General features: G+C 38.1%; 1 pseudogene; it reads left to right on the top strand.

Moving 5' to 3' along the window:
• Nucleotides 1-11,839, top strand: part of LOC101354935 (guanylate-binding protein 7-like) — a 42,936-nt pseudogene that overhangs the window by 14,778 nt on the left and 16,319 nt on the right.

Raw genomic sequence — 11,839 nt, 5'->3', positions numbered from 1 at the left:
TTGATTGTGGCGTTTAGCTCTTCCGTGTCTTTGTTGAGCTTCTTTCTGGATGTTCTGTCCTTTACCAAAAGTGGCGTGTTGAAGTCCCCGACTACTATTGTGGAGCTGTCTATCTCTCTTTTCAATGCTGTTAGAGTTTGTTTTATATATTTTGGAGCCCTGTTGTTGGGTGCATAAATATTTATTGTATTTATGTCCTTCTGGTGTATTGACCCTTTATATAGTGCCCTTCCTTATCCTTTGTGGTTGATTTTACTTTAAAGTCTATTTTGTCAGACTTTAATATTGCTACTCCTGATCTTTTTTGAGTGTTGTTTGCTTGATATATTTTTTTCCATCCTTTGAGTTTTAGCCTGTTTGTGTCTTTAAGTCTAAGTTGCGTCTCTTGTTGGCAGCGTATAGACAGATCATGCTTTTTTATCCAATCTGCCACTCTCTGTCTCTTTATTGGTGCATTAAGTCCATTTACATTCAGCGTAATTTTTTATAGGTATGAGTTTAGTGTTGTCATCCTGATGTCTCTTTTTGTGTGTTGTTCACAGTTTCTTTGTTCTTCTTAATTTTTTGTGCTGTGTTGTTTTTCTCTATGTATTTTTTCTCATTTTTTTCATTGTTGCAGATTTTGTGTTTGCTGAGTCTTTATAGTTTTCTACTTTTTTATTTTGATTTGTAGAATTGTTAGATTCCTTTGTGGTTACCTGAATATTTACCCCTATTTTTTTAAGTTTATGCCAGTCTTTTATGTCTTTATATCTCCTTGACTTCCCCTCTATACAAAAAATCTATGTCTGCATTTTTAAGTCCCTCTTTTTTGTTTTAATGTTGTTCTTTTTTACATATTGATATTTCTGTTTCCCTATTTTCAGTGTTTTAGGTTTGATGTAGTTTCGACTTCCTTATCTGAGTCAATATCTGGTTGTTCTGTCCTGTGTTCTAGTCTTGCATTGTTATCTGATGTTATTGATTTTCTAACTGAAGAACTCCCTTTAGTATTTCTTGTAACCTTGGTTTGGTTTTTGCAAGTTCCCTAAACTTCTGTTTATCTGGAAATGCTCTAATTTTGCCATCATATTTGAGAGACAGTTATGCTGGAAATATACTTCTTGGCTGGCAGTTTTTTTTTCCTTCAAGGCCTTATATATGTCATCCCATTGCCTTCTTGCCTGCATGGTTTCTGCTGAGTAGTCTGAGCTTATTCTAATGACTCTCCTTTGTAGATGACTTTTTGTTTATCCCTAGCTGCTCTTAAAATTCTCTCTTTATCTTTGGTTTTGGCAAATTTGATTATAATATGTCTTGGTGACTTTCTTTTGGGATCTACCTTATGTGGGGTTCAATGAGCATCTTGGATGGATATCTTCTCATCTTTCATGATATCAGGGAAGTTTTCTGCCAAAAAATCTTCAGCAATTTTCTCTGTATTTTCTGTTATTCCCCCACCCCCCCGTTCTGGTATTCCAATCACTTATAGGTTATTTCTCTTGATAGAGTCCCACATAACTCTTAGAGTTTCTTCATTCCTTTTAATTCTTTTATCTGATTTCTCCTCAAATAAATTGGCTTCAAATGCTTTATCTTCAGTGTCACTAATTCTAACATCTACTGCCTCAGTTCTGCTCCTATGACTTTCTATTGAGTTGTCTAATTCTGAAATTTTATTGTTAATCTTCTGGATTTCTGATTGTTCTCTCTCTGTGGATTCTTGCAGCCTATTAAATTAATCATTATGTTCTTGAATAACTTTTTTAAGTTCTGCTACTACTTTATATGTTCTTTGGCAGTTACTGCATTTTGTCGAATTTCCTTTCTAACTTCTAGAAGAGCTCTGTATATTAATCTTTTGTATTCTGCCTCTGGTAATTCCAAGAAATTTTGGGAGCTTGCTGAAGCCATCATGGACTGCCTCTTTATATGATTTGATATTGACTGTTGCCTCTGAGCCATCAATAAGTTATTATAATTTTATTTTATATTTGTTTAGTGTGTCCTAACTTCTTGTTTTGTTTTGTTTTGATATGCCCAAATAAGCTGCTTGTGTGCGCCAGTTTGATTATTGGTGCCTTTGAAGGTCTAACATCCTGTCACCAGGTGGTTAGTTCCGTAACTAAATATGTGCACACAGGAGTCCATTAAATTTTGCTGTATGGGTTCAGCTTGGGTGTCTAGGGAGTCAGTCACCAGGTGTGTGGTGCAGGCTCTCACCTGCAGTCTTAGAGAGGCATGGGTAATTGGTGTAGGCACAGGTATCTGGCTGCAGTAGGGGTTCACGTGCTGAGCAAGGCAGGGGGCCGACGCCTGCCCCTGAGTGTCTGAAAGGAAAGGGTGTCCCTATTCTCCAGAGCACATAGGTAGGTGAGTTTTGTGGCCTGACTATGAACCCACTACTCTGTTGGCTGTAAAGACTTGGGGGCACCACTTATTCTTGGACCCCTGTAGTAGGTGACTAGGTGATGCATGTGGAGCCGCCAGTCCTCAAGCCCCTGGTGCAGCCCTGTAAATTGCCTGCTTAAAGGGCAGGGCTGTGTCACAGGTCACAAATCTGCCACTTCACAGCTGAAACAGTTGAAGTTAGACTTCAGTTGTATACTCTGTTGTACTGTGGTAGTGAGGGCTTACACTGTTGAGATGGGCCCACAGAAGTCTATACAGGGGTGGAAGGCACTCAAAGTCTGCGGTCCCCTTATGCCTGTGCTTAGCAAAGGAGCTGTGCCAACCCTGAGTTCCTGGCTTAGGAGAGCCAGTAGCTTATTTGTTCTCTCTCCAGGGCCAGGAGAATGGGTCAGGGCACCTTTTGGGATCTAATTCCGGCCCAGAGGACTCAGAAACTTCTGAAGGCAGGACCAGTGCAGAGTGGGGAGGGAGCAGGTAAAAGGGAGAGAGGTTTTTCCCACATGGTTTTTTTTTTTTTTTTTAAATCCCTGCCAAAGGCCACAGGCATGTACTTATCTTTAGCCACTTGGGAGCTGCTTTTCACTGGTTTGCAGTGTCCAAGCAGAATCTCTGCTACTGGATCTCTCTCGATGTGGAAATTGCCTCCTGAGCACACGCACAGAGTTGTTAGCTGGCTTCTCTGCAGATTCTCTGTGCACCAGGAGCCCTTCAGGGCTGAAGAGCTTCAGTCCCACTGCTGCCACTCTGGCGGTCCTGGCTTATTCCGAACGTCTCCCTCTCCCCGCACCACTCAGTCCAATTCCTCAACTTTGACTTGTTCGGGGCCCCTAGATTTTCATACACAATCAAATCACTTGTTTTTCGAGGTGTTTGTTGTAAGAGGGATATAGGAAGCCTTCTGACTACTCCGCCATCTTGGCCCCTCACAAAATTGTTCTTGATAAGCCTCAAATTCATAAGCCAGAATTATTTCTCATACTCACATTCAAATATGATAGGAGGAATTACCCTAACAGAAGTGAAAAAGAAAAACTGAGAGAAAATTTTTGTAGCATTTGTCAGCTTTTAAAATGTGTAGTTCATTATGATTCTTTTGCTCATTTTAAATAAATATTCACTTTTAAATTTGTAAGGAGCCCTGGTGGTGCAGAATTGACTCAATGGCAATGAATTTGGTTGTCTTTTGGTTTTAAGTTTGTACTTTGTATTATGTATTATTTTATTTAAAGCAGATCTCTAAATTATATAAACTTTAAGATCCTCAAAATCTGGATATACCCTAAAATAAACAGAACAAAATCTGGAAATATATAACAAAATAATACTGATTATCTCTGGACTACATTAGGGGTTTTATGTATATACAGGCACATAAATATATATTTATTTTTATGAAATGAGTAGTTATGTTAATACCAGTTTCTTTTTTTTAAAAGAGGATGAAAAGAAATGAGCAAGTAAAAGAAGTAACAAAAACAAAAGAAAACAAAACAAAAAACCCTAATCCTCTTCTCTGACAAAGTACCCCTAAGAGACAAGCTTTTGAAATATTCTCAACCTACTATTACTTTGTTTACATTCATGTCTGGTGCTCTATATTTACTTTGGAAGCCACGGACATGCAATATAACTGTGAATAAGGGACTAGCCTGGGTTTCCAAAGTGGAGTAGGAGGAGCAATGGACTTTCTACTCGCCTCACCCCACACGTGCTGTTGTCCCATAAAAACAGTGAAAACCCTCAACTCAGCTCTGCAAGAAGAATGTTTACTTTTGATTTTCATTCTCCTCCATCCCTTAACTGGGTGGCTGAAATGTTGGATGTGGAAACCCCAGGTTTTTCTCAGTGCAACTCGTCATAGCCAATAAACACAAGGTGGAGATTGGAGATCAGAAAGGTAACTTTATTTCATTGCACAAAGAAAGGAACGGTCAGGGGCTGCTGGCTCCAACATCGCTCGCAGGCAGCTTGGGGAGGCAGGCTTTTACAGAAAGCAGACAATGAAAGAGAATTCTCTACATCCTGACAAAAATTTGGTCATATCAAACTTTATAACTTTTGCTAATGCGGTGAGTATTTAGTTGTATATCATAAGTCTCATAATAAATAAGGTTGAGCACCTTATCTCATATTTATTTGCCATTTGAATTTCTCACTTCATGAAGTTACTGTTCAAGTCTTTTTTTTCAATAGGGCTATGACTTTTTTCTGTGGTCTTATTCATTCTTTCCATCTATGCAGAGCAGACAGCCATGTTTTTTCTAATGTCTGACCTCCTCTCTGGCTCAGTACCACTAGAGATTGAACCATAGTCCACTAAATTCTCAGGATCCCCACACATCCATATTGCTTTCCCATCTTCCCTTGCAGGCTTTCGTCTGGACTCCACTGTGAGGTCTGAAACCAAGGGCATCTGAATGTGATGTGTACCTCACCTCTCCAAGTCCAAGCACATGCTGGTCCTTCTGGACACTGAGCGCCTAGGCAATGTGGAAAATGTAAGGCAGAGAGTCATGGAGAAATTTTCTTTGCACTTTCCTGTTTATCTTTTTATTAGCCACATTAATTCAACTTTGGCAACCTATTCCTGCAAACTGCAAATCCAATTATGGATAATTAAGCCAAAATTGGTTTCCTTAAACTGATACGCTCAGATGTTTTGGTATAGTCAGGAAAGGTTTCCTTGTTTTAACATTACGTGAATGATTAATTTGACAAATGTTTATGGAGCAGTTGAACCCCTGTGCTTTGTGCTGAGTACTAGAGATACAACAGTGAACAGTGTAAAGTCCCAGAGACCAATTGGAGAGATGCAGTGTGATCAGCATACGGTGTCATGGATGCACAGATGTGAGCACCTAACCCAGTCTATGGATTAGAGAAGCTCCCTGGAGGAATGACTTCTAAACTATAACCCATGATATCAATAGGAGCTACCAGTTTAACTGTGTGGGAATGATGTGGTTGAAAGTATGAGCCATGAAAAAAGGGTTTCAGTGAACTAGTCTTCTTAAATAATCTTCAGAAAAGCTCAGCTACACCAGGAACATTCAAAAAGATTTTGCTAAGTCTCCGGGCTTTGGAGATTTCCTCTTTGCAGAGTTCTATAAAAGCATGACCTTGACCCAACAAACACATTAAGTATTTTTTCTTTATAGTATTAGATGCAATCAATTGTTTCTCCTTATTTTACATTAGTTTGAGTCTAAATTTAAAGTAGCAACAGTAGATCTTTGGCTTCCATTACTGACAAAAAAAAAAAAAAGGATTTGGAAATTCTGTGCTCAATTTTAATGTTCTCAATAACAACCTCAGTATTAAATAAAGATGAATTCTTGATTTTGAAATAGGTTGTTGTTTGGCCTAAATCCTGCTTGTTTTTGTCTAAATTAGGAACTTTTAGAGATAATATAATAAACGTTTGGGAAACTAGGCTTTTTCTCCAACAGCATAGAAAGGTTTTCCAATATTCCAGATTGACTCTAGCAAGCATAGAATCCATATGCTGCATTTGTACATGGACTGAACCATACTATATTGGCAGAAGAACTGCTCCCTGACTCTAGAATTGCGTCTTGACTTGTGTAGTATCTAATTCTGTTTGTCTGGCCTTCATGGCTCTTCTTGTTTCTTGTTTCTTCTTGCCCTGATTCTTGTTTCCAGCCTCATCTTCCACTCCCACATGCCTACCCACTGTTTCAGTCACACGCAGTAACTCTGAAATACACTTTTAAGACTCGCACATTCTAATATTTCTCACTTGGCTTGTGTTGATCTTTCCACCTGTATGCTCCCTTCAGATCTCAATTCCACATTCTATCGATTCCTAAAAGTCCAGATATTTTCAACCTACTTCCATCATTTCCCAGTCAGATGTAGTGTCATCTTCTCTGAAATTACCATTTTCCATCATATTATAACATTTGGTTCCATCCTTGACAAGAGATTATCATCTGTGTTGCATTTACATGTTTACATGTTCATCTGCCCCTCAAGAAAGTCATATTCATGAGGGCAGGGACAGTCACGTGGAACTTTGTATCCACCCAATCAAATGCAGTGTCTGGCATTTCATAAACGCCCAATGAATACTTGTTGAATTTAAATGAATAACATTTGAGTCCCTCATATAGTCTATGATTGAGAAAAAATGGTTAAAGGAGTAATTGCTCACTTGTTACTGCACACCTACTATGTTTTATGCACAGTGATAAACATTTTATACATACTGATGGTGTCATTAGCTTCTTTTAATAACTGAAAGAAACCAAGGCCCTGAGGCCATGAGAGAGTTCAATGTTAATACCAAAAGTGAGGTTTGAACTTAGGATAGTCCTCAAAACTTGTGTGATTTGCTCTACTGTTCAGCTATGAAACCAAAACCAAACCAGTGCCATCAAGTCCGTTCTGACTCATGTTGTTGTTGTTAGGTGTTGTCAAGTCTGCTCCAACTCATAGCGACCCTATGCACCACAGAATGAAACAGTGTCCAGTCCTGCTCCATGCTCACAATCATTGTTATATTTGAGCCCATTGTTGTAGCCACTGTGTCAATCCATCTCCTTGAGGATCTTCCTCTTTTTTGCTGACCCTGTACTTTATCAAGCATGATAGCCTTCTCCAGGGACTGATCCCTCCTGACATGTCCAAAGTATGTAAGACACAGTCTTGCCATCCTTCCTTCTAAGAAGCTTTCTGGTTGTACTTCTTCCAAGACAGATTTGTTCATTCTTTTGGCAGTCCATGGTATTTTCAATATTCTTCACCAACACCACAATTCAAAGGTGTCAATTCTTCTTCAGTCTTCTTTATTCATTGTCCAGCTTTCACATGCATATGATGTGATTGAAAATACCATGGCTTGGGTCAGGCACACCTTAGTCTTCAAGGTGACATCTTTGCTTTTTAATACTTTAAAGAGGTCCTTTGCAGCAGATTTGCTCAATGCAATGCGTCTTTTGATTTCTTGACTGCTGCTTCCAAGGGTGTTGATTGTGGATCCAAGTAAAATGAAATCCTTGTCTTCAATCTTTTCTCCATTTATCATGATGTTGCTGATTGCTCCAGTTGTGAGGACTTTTGTTTTCTTTATGTTGAGGTGTAATCCATACTGAAGGCTGTGGTCTTTGATCTTCACCAGTAAGTGCTTCAAGTCCTCTTCACTTTTAGCAAGCAAGATTGTGTCATCTGCATATCTCAGGCTGTAAATGAGTCTTCCTCCAATCCTGATGCCCCTTTCTTCTTCATATAGTCCAGCTTCTCAGATTACTTGCTCAGCATACAGATTGAACAGGTATGGTGAAAGGATGTAACCCTGATGCACACCTTTCCTGACTTTTAACCACGCAGTATCCCCTTGTTCTGTCTGTGTACAGGTTCCTCATGAGCACTATTAAGAGTTCTGGAATTCACATTCTATTCTGACTCACAGTGAATCTATATTATAGCTAAAACAGTTAATAAATAAATGAATAAATGAAAAGCAGCCTACTGAGTCCCTTCCTCTAATGTGCTTCTAGGCTGACTCTAGGAATGATTCATGGATCTTTGCATTGGCCTTGCTTCTGAGTAGCACATTTGTCTACAAAAGCATATGCACCATCAAACACCAGGCCCTGGAGCAGCTGAGTATCCTTCCGGGTGAACTACCTTGCTTTACTGATCTTAAGAGAAGGACAACTGAGACTCTTTCCTTTTTTCTTTCAAGTCAATTGTCATGAGTGAGGAAGAGGGAACACAGGGCAAAAGTGAATGTTTATAAAATTTGTTTCTAAATGAAGTCTAGAAAATGTGATGTAGAGTGCTTCTCCTTCTTTAGCTAAGCTCCCAGCACGTGACTGAACTGACAGAGCTAATCAGGGCAAAATCTGCCTTGGAACCTGATGAAGTAGAGGACTCCACCAAGTTTGTAGATTCCTTTCCAGAATTTATTTGAACAGTATGGCATTTTATCTTGGAACTGAAGATAGATGTGCCATTACTGAAGATGAGTATTTGGAAGATGCCTTGAAACTGATTCCAAATATCAGAGCATGCCCTGAGTGTTAGAAAATTTGTTAAGAGGTGGCATCAACTGAGCCTACCATTTAGCCCTGGATGTCAGTTTTTGCACCTGGATTGAGGCCCATACTAATGGTGAAAGATAATTAGTGATTTTTTTTTATTGTTGTAGAGTATATATAAAAAATATTAACCATTTTAAACATTTTTTAAGTGTACATTTCACTGACATTAATTACATTCACCATGTTGTGCAATCAGCATCACTATCATTTCAAAAGGTTTTTCATAGTAATTGGCTATCATTACTTGAAAAACTTCAGTGGCTGGAGTTCAAGCTCACTGAGGAAATTTAAGAGCCCTGGTGGAATGGTTAAGAGCTTGGCTGCTACCCAAAAGGTAGGCAGTTCAAATCCACCAGCTGCTCCTTGTAAACTCTGTGCGGTAGTTTTACTCTATACTGTAGGGTTGCTACGAGTCAAACCAAATGTTGGATCAAATGATTTAGAACAATTAGCAGTGTGAGGAAAAAAAGAAGTACAGATTACCACCAGTGCTATAATTTCCTAAGGCCCACATACTTGTGTTAGTAAGCAAGTTCTCCTATTGTATTCTGAGAAAAAGAGCTCATCAGATCGGAAATTAGCAAACAGAGAATCACAATGGAATCAAATGACTTAATCTTTAACATATATTTCAAGCAGTAGATTTTACTTTGCTAGATAGTTACATACTTCATACATAAGATATTTATACACTAAATGGTCCAGATAAAACATTGACATATCCTTCCAGGAAGACTATCAAATGCTTCATTTGCCTTTCTCATAACATCACCCTCTTTATTCCATAGCCTTAAACAATATGCTACCATTTTTATAAGTTTATTTTATGTATTATATTTAGGAGGGTGAAAGATTAATGGCACCTAGGAAGATATATCCATATATATTAATTTATTTATTTATGAATTCTTTTAATGACATTTATTGAACACTTGATTTATGCTGCATAATCGCTCTGTAAGGCACTGTCAAGTCTGATACAGTCTAATATAGGGATGTGGTGAGGTCTTCAAATTGTGTTTAGATTATCTTACTCTTTCGATATTTCTGCTAAAGGAATCCCTAAAAACATTTATGTTGTGTGTATTTTTTTGCTCTGATGTGTAAAAGTCTCTCTTTACTAACCTGGGTATCATTTGTCCTCTTCCAGATATATTCCCTAGAAGCATCTTATTTTCATATTTGGCATTTCTCTGTTTTTGAACCCACATTTTGTTTCTGACATGAGGACAGTAAAATCAGAAAAGTAATTTAATTTGTTTTCATGAGTCAGTCATTCAGTAAAACCCAAAAAACCAAACACATTGCTGTCGAGTCAATTCTGACTCATAGTTACAGATTCATAGGACAGAATAGAACTACTCTTTAGGGTTTCCAAGGAGTGGCTGGGGGATTCGGACTGACGACCTTTTGGTTAGCAACCGAGCTCTTAACCGCTAGATCACCAGGGCTTCAATCATTCAATAAACATTTTAAAATACTTACTCCATTGAACTCCATACATATACTGAGGAAACCAAACGTATGTTCCTTCACTTAGGATGGATGTCTCCATTTCATCTACAAAAGTACTTCCTTGTGTCTCTGTGCAGAAATGGATTTTCTGTCCCTTTTGTACATAGGCACACGATTGATTTGCCAAGAGGTACCACATGATTGAATAAACAGAGATTTATAGGCACAGGACAAGCAATGATGCAAAGATCCCTAGTAATAAAAACTGACAAACTCTTGCCTGAAGGATGTCTCTTCAATGATTGCTCTTTTTCCACTTCTGCAGGCAAGAATCCCAAAACTCAAAATTCCAAACTGCCTGGAGAATGTATTAGGCATTTCTTCCCGAAATGGAAGTTTTTCGTCTTCGACCCGCCTACAAGGGACAAAAATCTCTTAGTTCATATTGAAGAAGTGCTAGAAGATAAGCTGGATTGTAATTTCCAGGTGCAAGCAAAGAACTTCTGTAATTATATCTTTACCCAAGATCAAGATCCTGAGAGAGGGAATCATTGTCACCAGGAACGGTGAGTCACCTTTGTCCCAAAATATGTGTGATGAAGCTGTGATTATTCTGTGGGTTTGTCAGTAATTTTGCATTTGTATATGAATGTCGAGAAGAAGATGTTTATACTAAACATAGAAATGCACACTTCTTAATTATTTTTTCCCCATATGAGAGTTTATTGAGGCTGAGTATATCTCAAGAAAATAATCCACTAATCATATAAACCCATACTGTGGCTAATGAGAGAATATCTGTGTTGTGAGGAGAATTCCTACGGGGCAAGAGCTTCTCTGTGAGGGTAGAAAAGATATACTGTAAATTTACACCAGTCAAAAATAAATAGCAGGCCATGAGTCTCTATAAGGTCATTGAGAGTTCCAGAAACAAAATTAAATATACTCTTATGTACAGGGTGGACTTCATGAGCACTTGACCTATGCAGTTTTGAAGTGCTCAGTGCTGAGAGGGGCCCAAGGTTTATTTAATGCTCTATGTTGCAGTCTTGAAATCCCTTGGTGAAATCATTTATGATTATTTTACAAGGTCCCCACATTTTCATTTGGAACTGGGCCTCACAGATTATGTAAGTTGATCTCATTTTTGTAACTGAATTAGCTTGCCTAGTCTATTTGTTTTTCTTTTTTATAATATACATTATTTTTTAGAGCAGTGTTAGGTTTACGAAAAATTATGCAGATCATATAGAGAGTTCCCATATACCCCTTCTCCTCATTTGCATGCTGTTTCTCTTATTATTAACATCTTACACTGATGTGGTAACTTAGTTATACTTGATGAACAAATATTGGTATATTATTGTTAACTAAAATCCATAGTTCACCTTAGGGTTCGCTGCTGTCTATGGTGTACAATCCTATGGGTTTTTAAAAATGCATAATTTCATATGTCCATAACTACAGCATCATACACGATAGTTTCAGTGCCCTAAAAATGCCCTGTGCTCCACCTATTTATCGTGCTCTCCCTCTTCCTGAACATCTGGCAACCACTGATCTTTTTTATTTGCTCTATAGTTTTTCTTTTCCCAAAGCGTCATATACTTGTAGTTTTTTCAGAGTGGCTTCTTCATACTGGCTTCTTTCACTTAGCAGTATGCAAGGTTTCTCTGCATCTTTTCATAGCTTGACAGCTCATTACAGCACTGACTAATACTCCACTGTATGAATGTGTAACAGTTTATTTATTCATTCCCCTACTGAAAGATATCTTAGTTGCTTCCAATTTTTGGAAATTATGAATAAAACTGCTATAAACATTTGTGTGTGTGTTTTTATATGGATACATATTTTCAACGCATTTGGGTAAATACCTAGAGGCCTATGCAGCTTTGTAAGAAACTGATAGATTGTCTTCCAAAGTT

This window comes from Trichechus manatus, unplaced genomic scaffold, assembly GCF_000243295.1.
Source record: "Trichechus manatus latirostris isolate Lorelei unplaced genomic scaffold, TriManLat1.0 scaffold00058, whole genome shotgun sequence".
NCBI lineage: Eukaryota > Metazoa > Chordata > Mammalia > Sirenia > Trichechidae > Trichechus > Trichechus manatus.
Note: the sequence above shows the minus strand (reverse complement) of the source record. Positions and strands in the feature narration are given on the sequence as shown.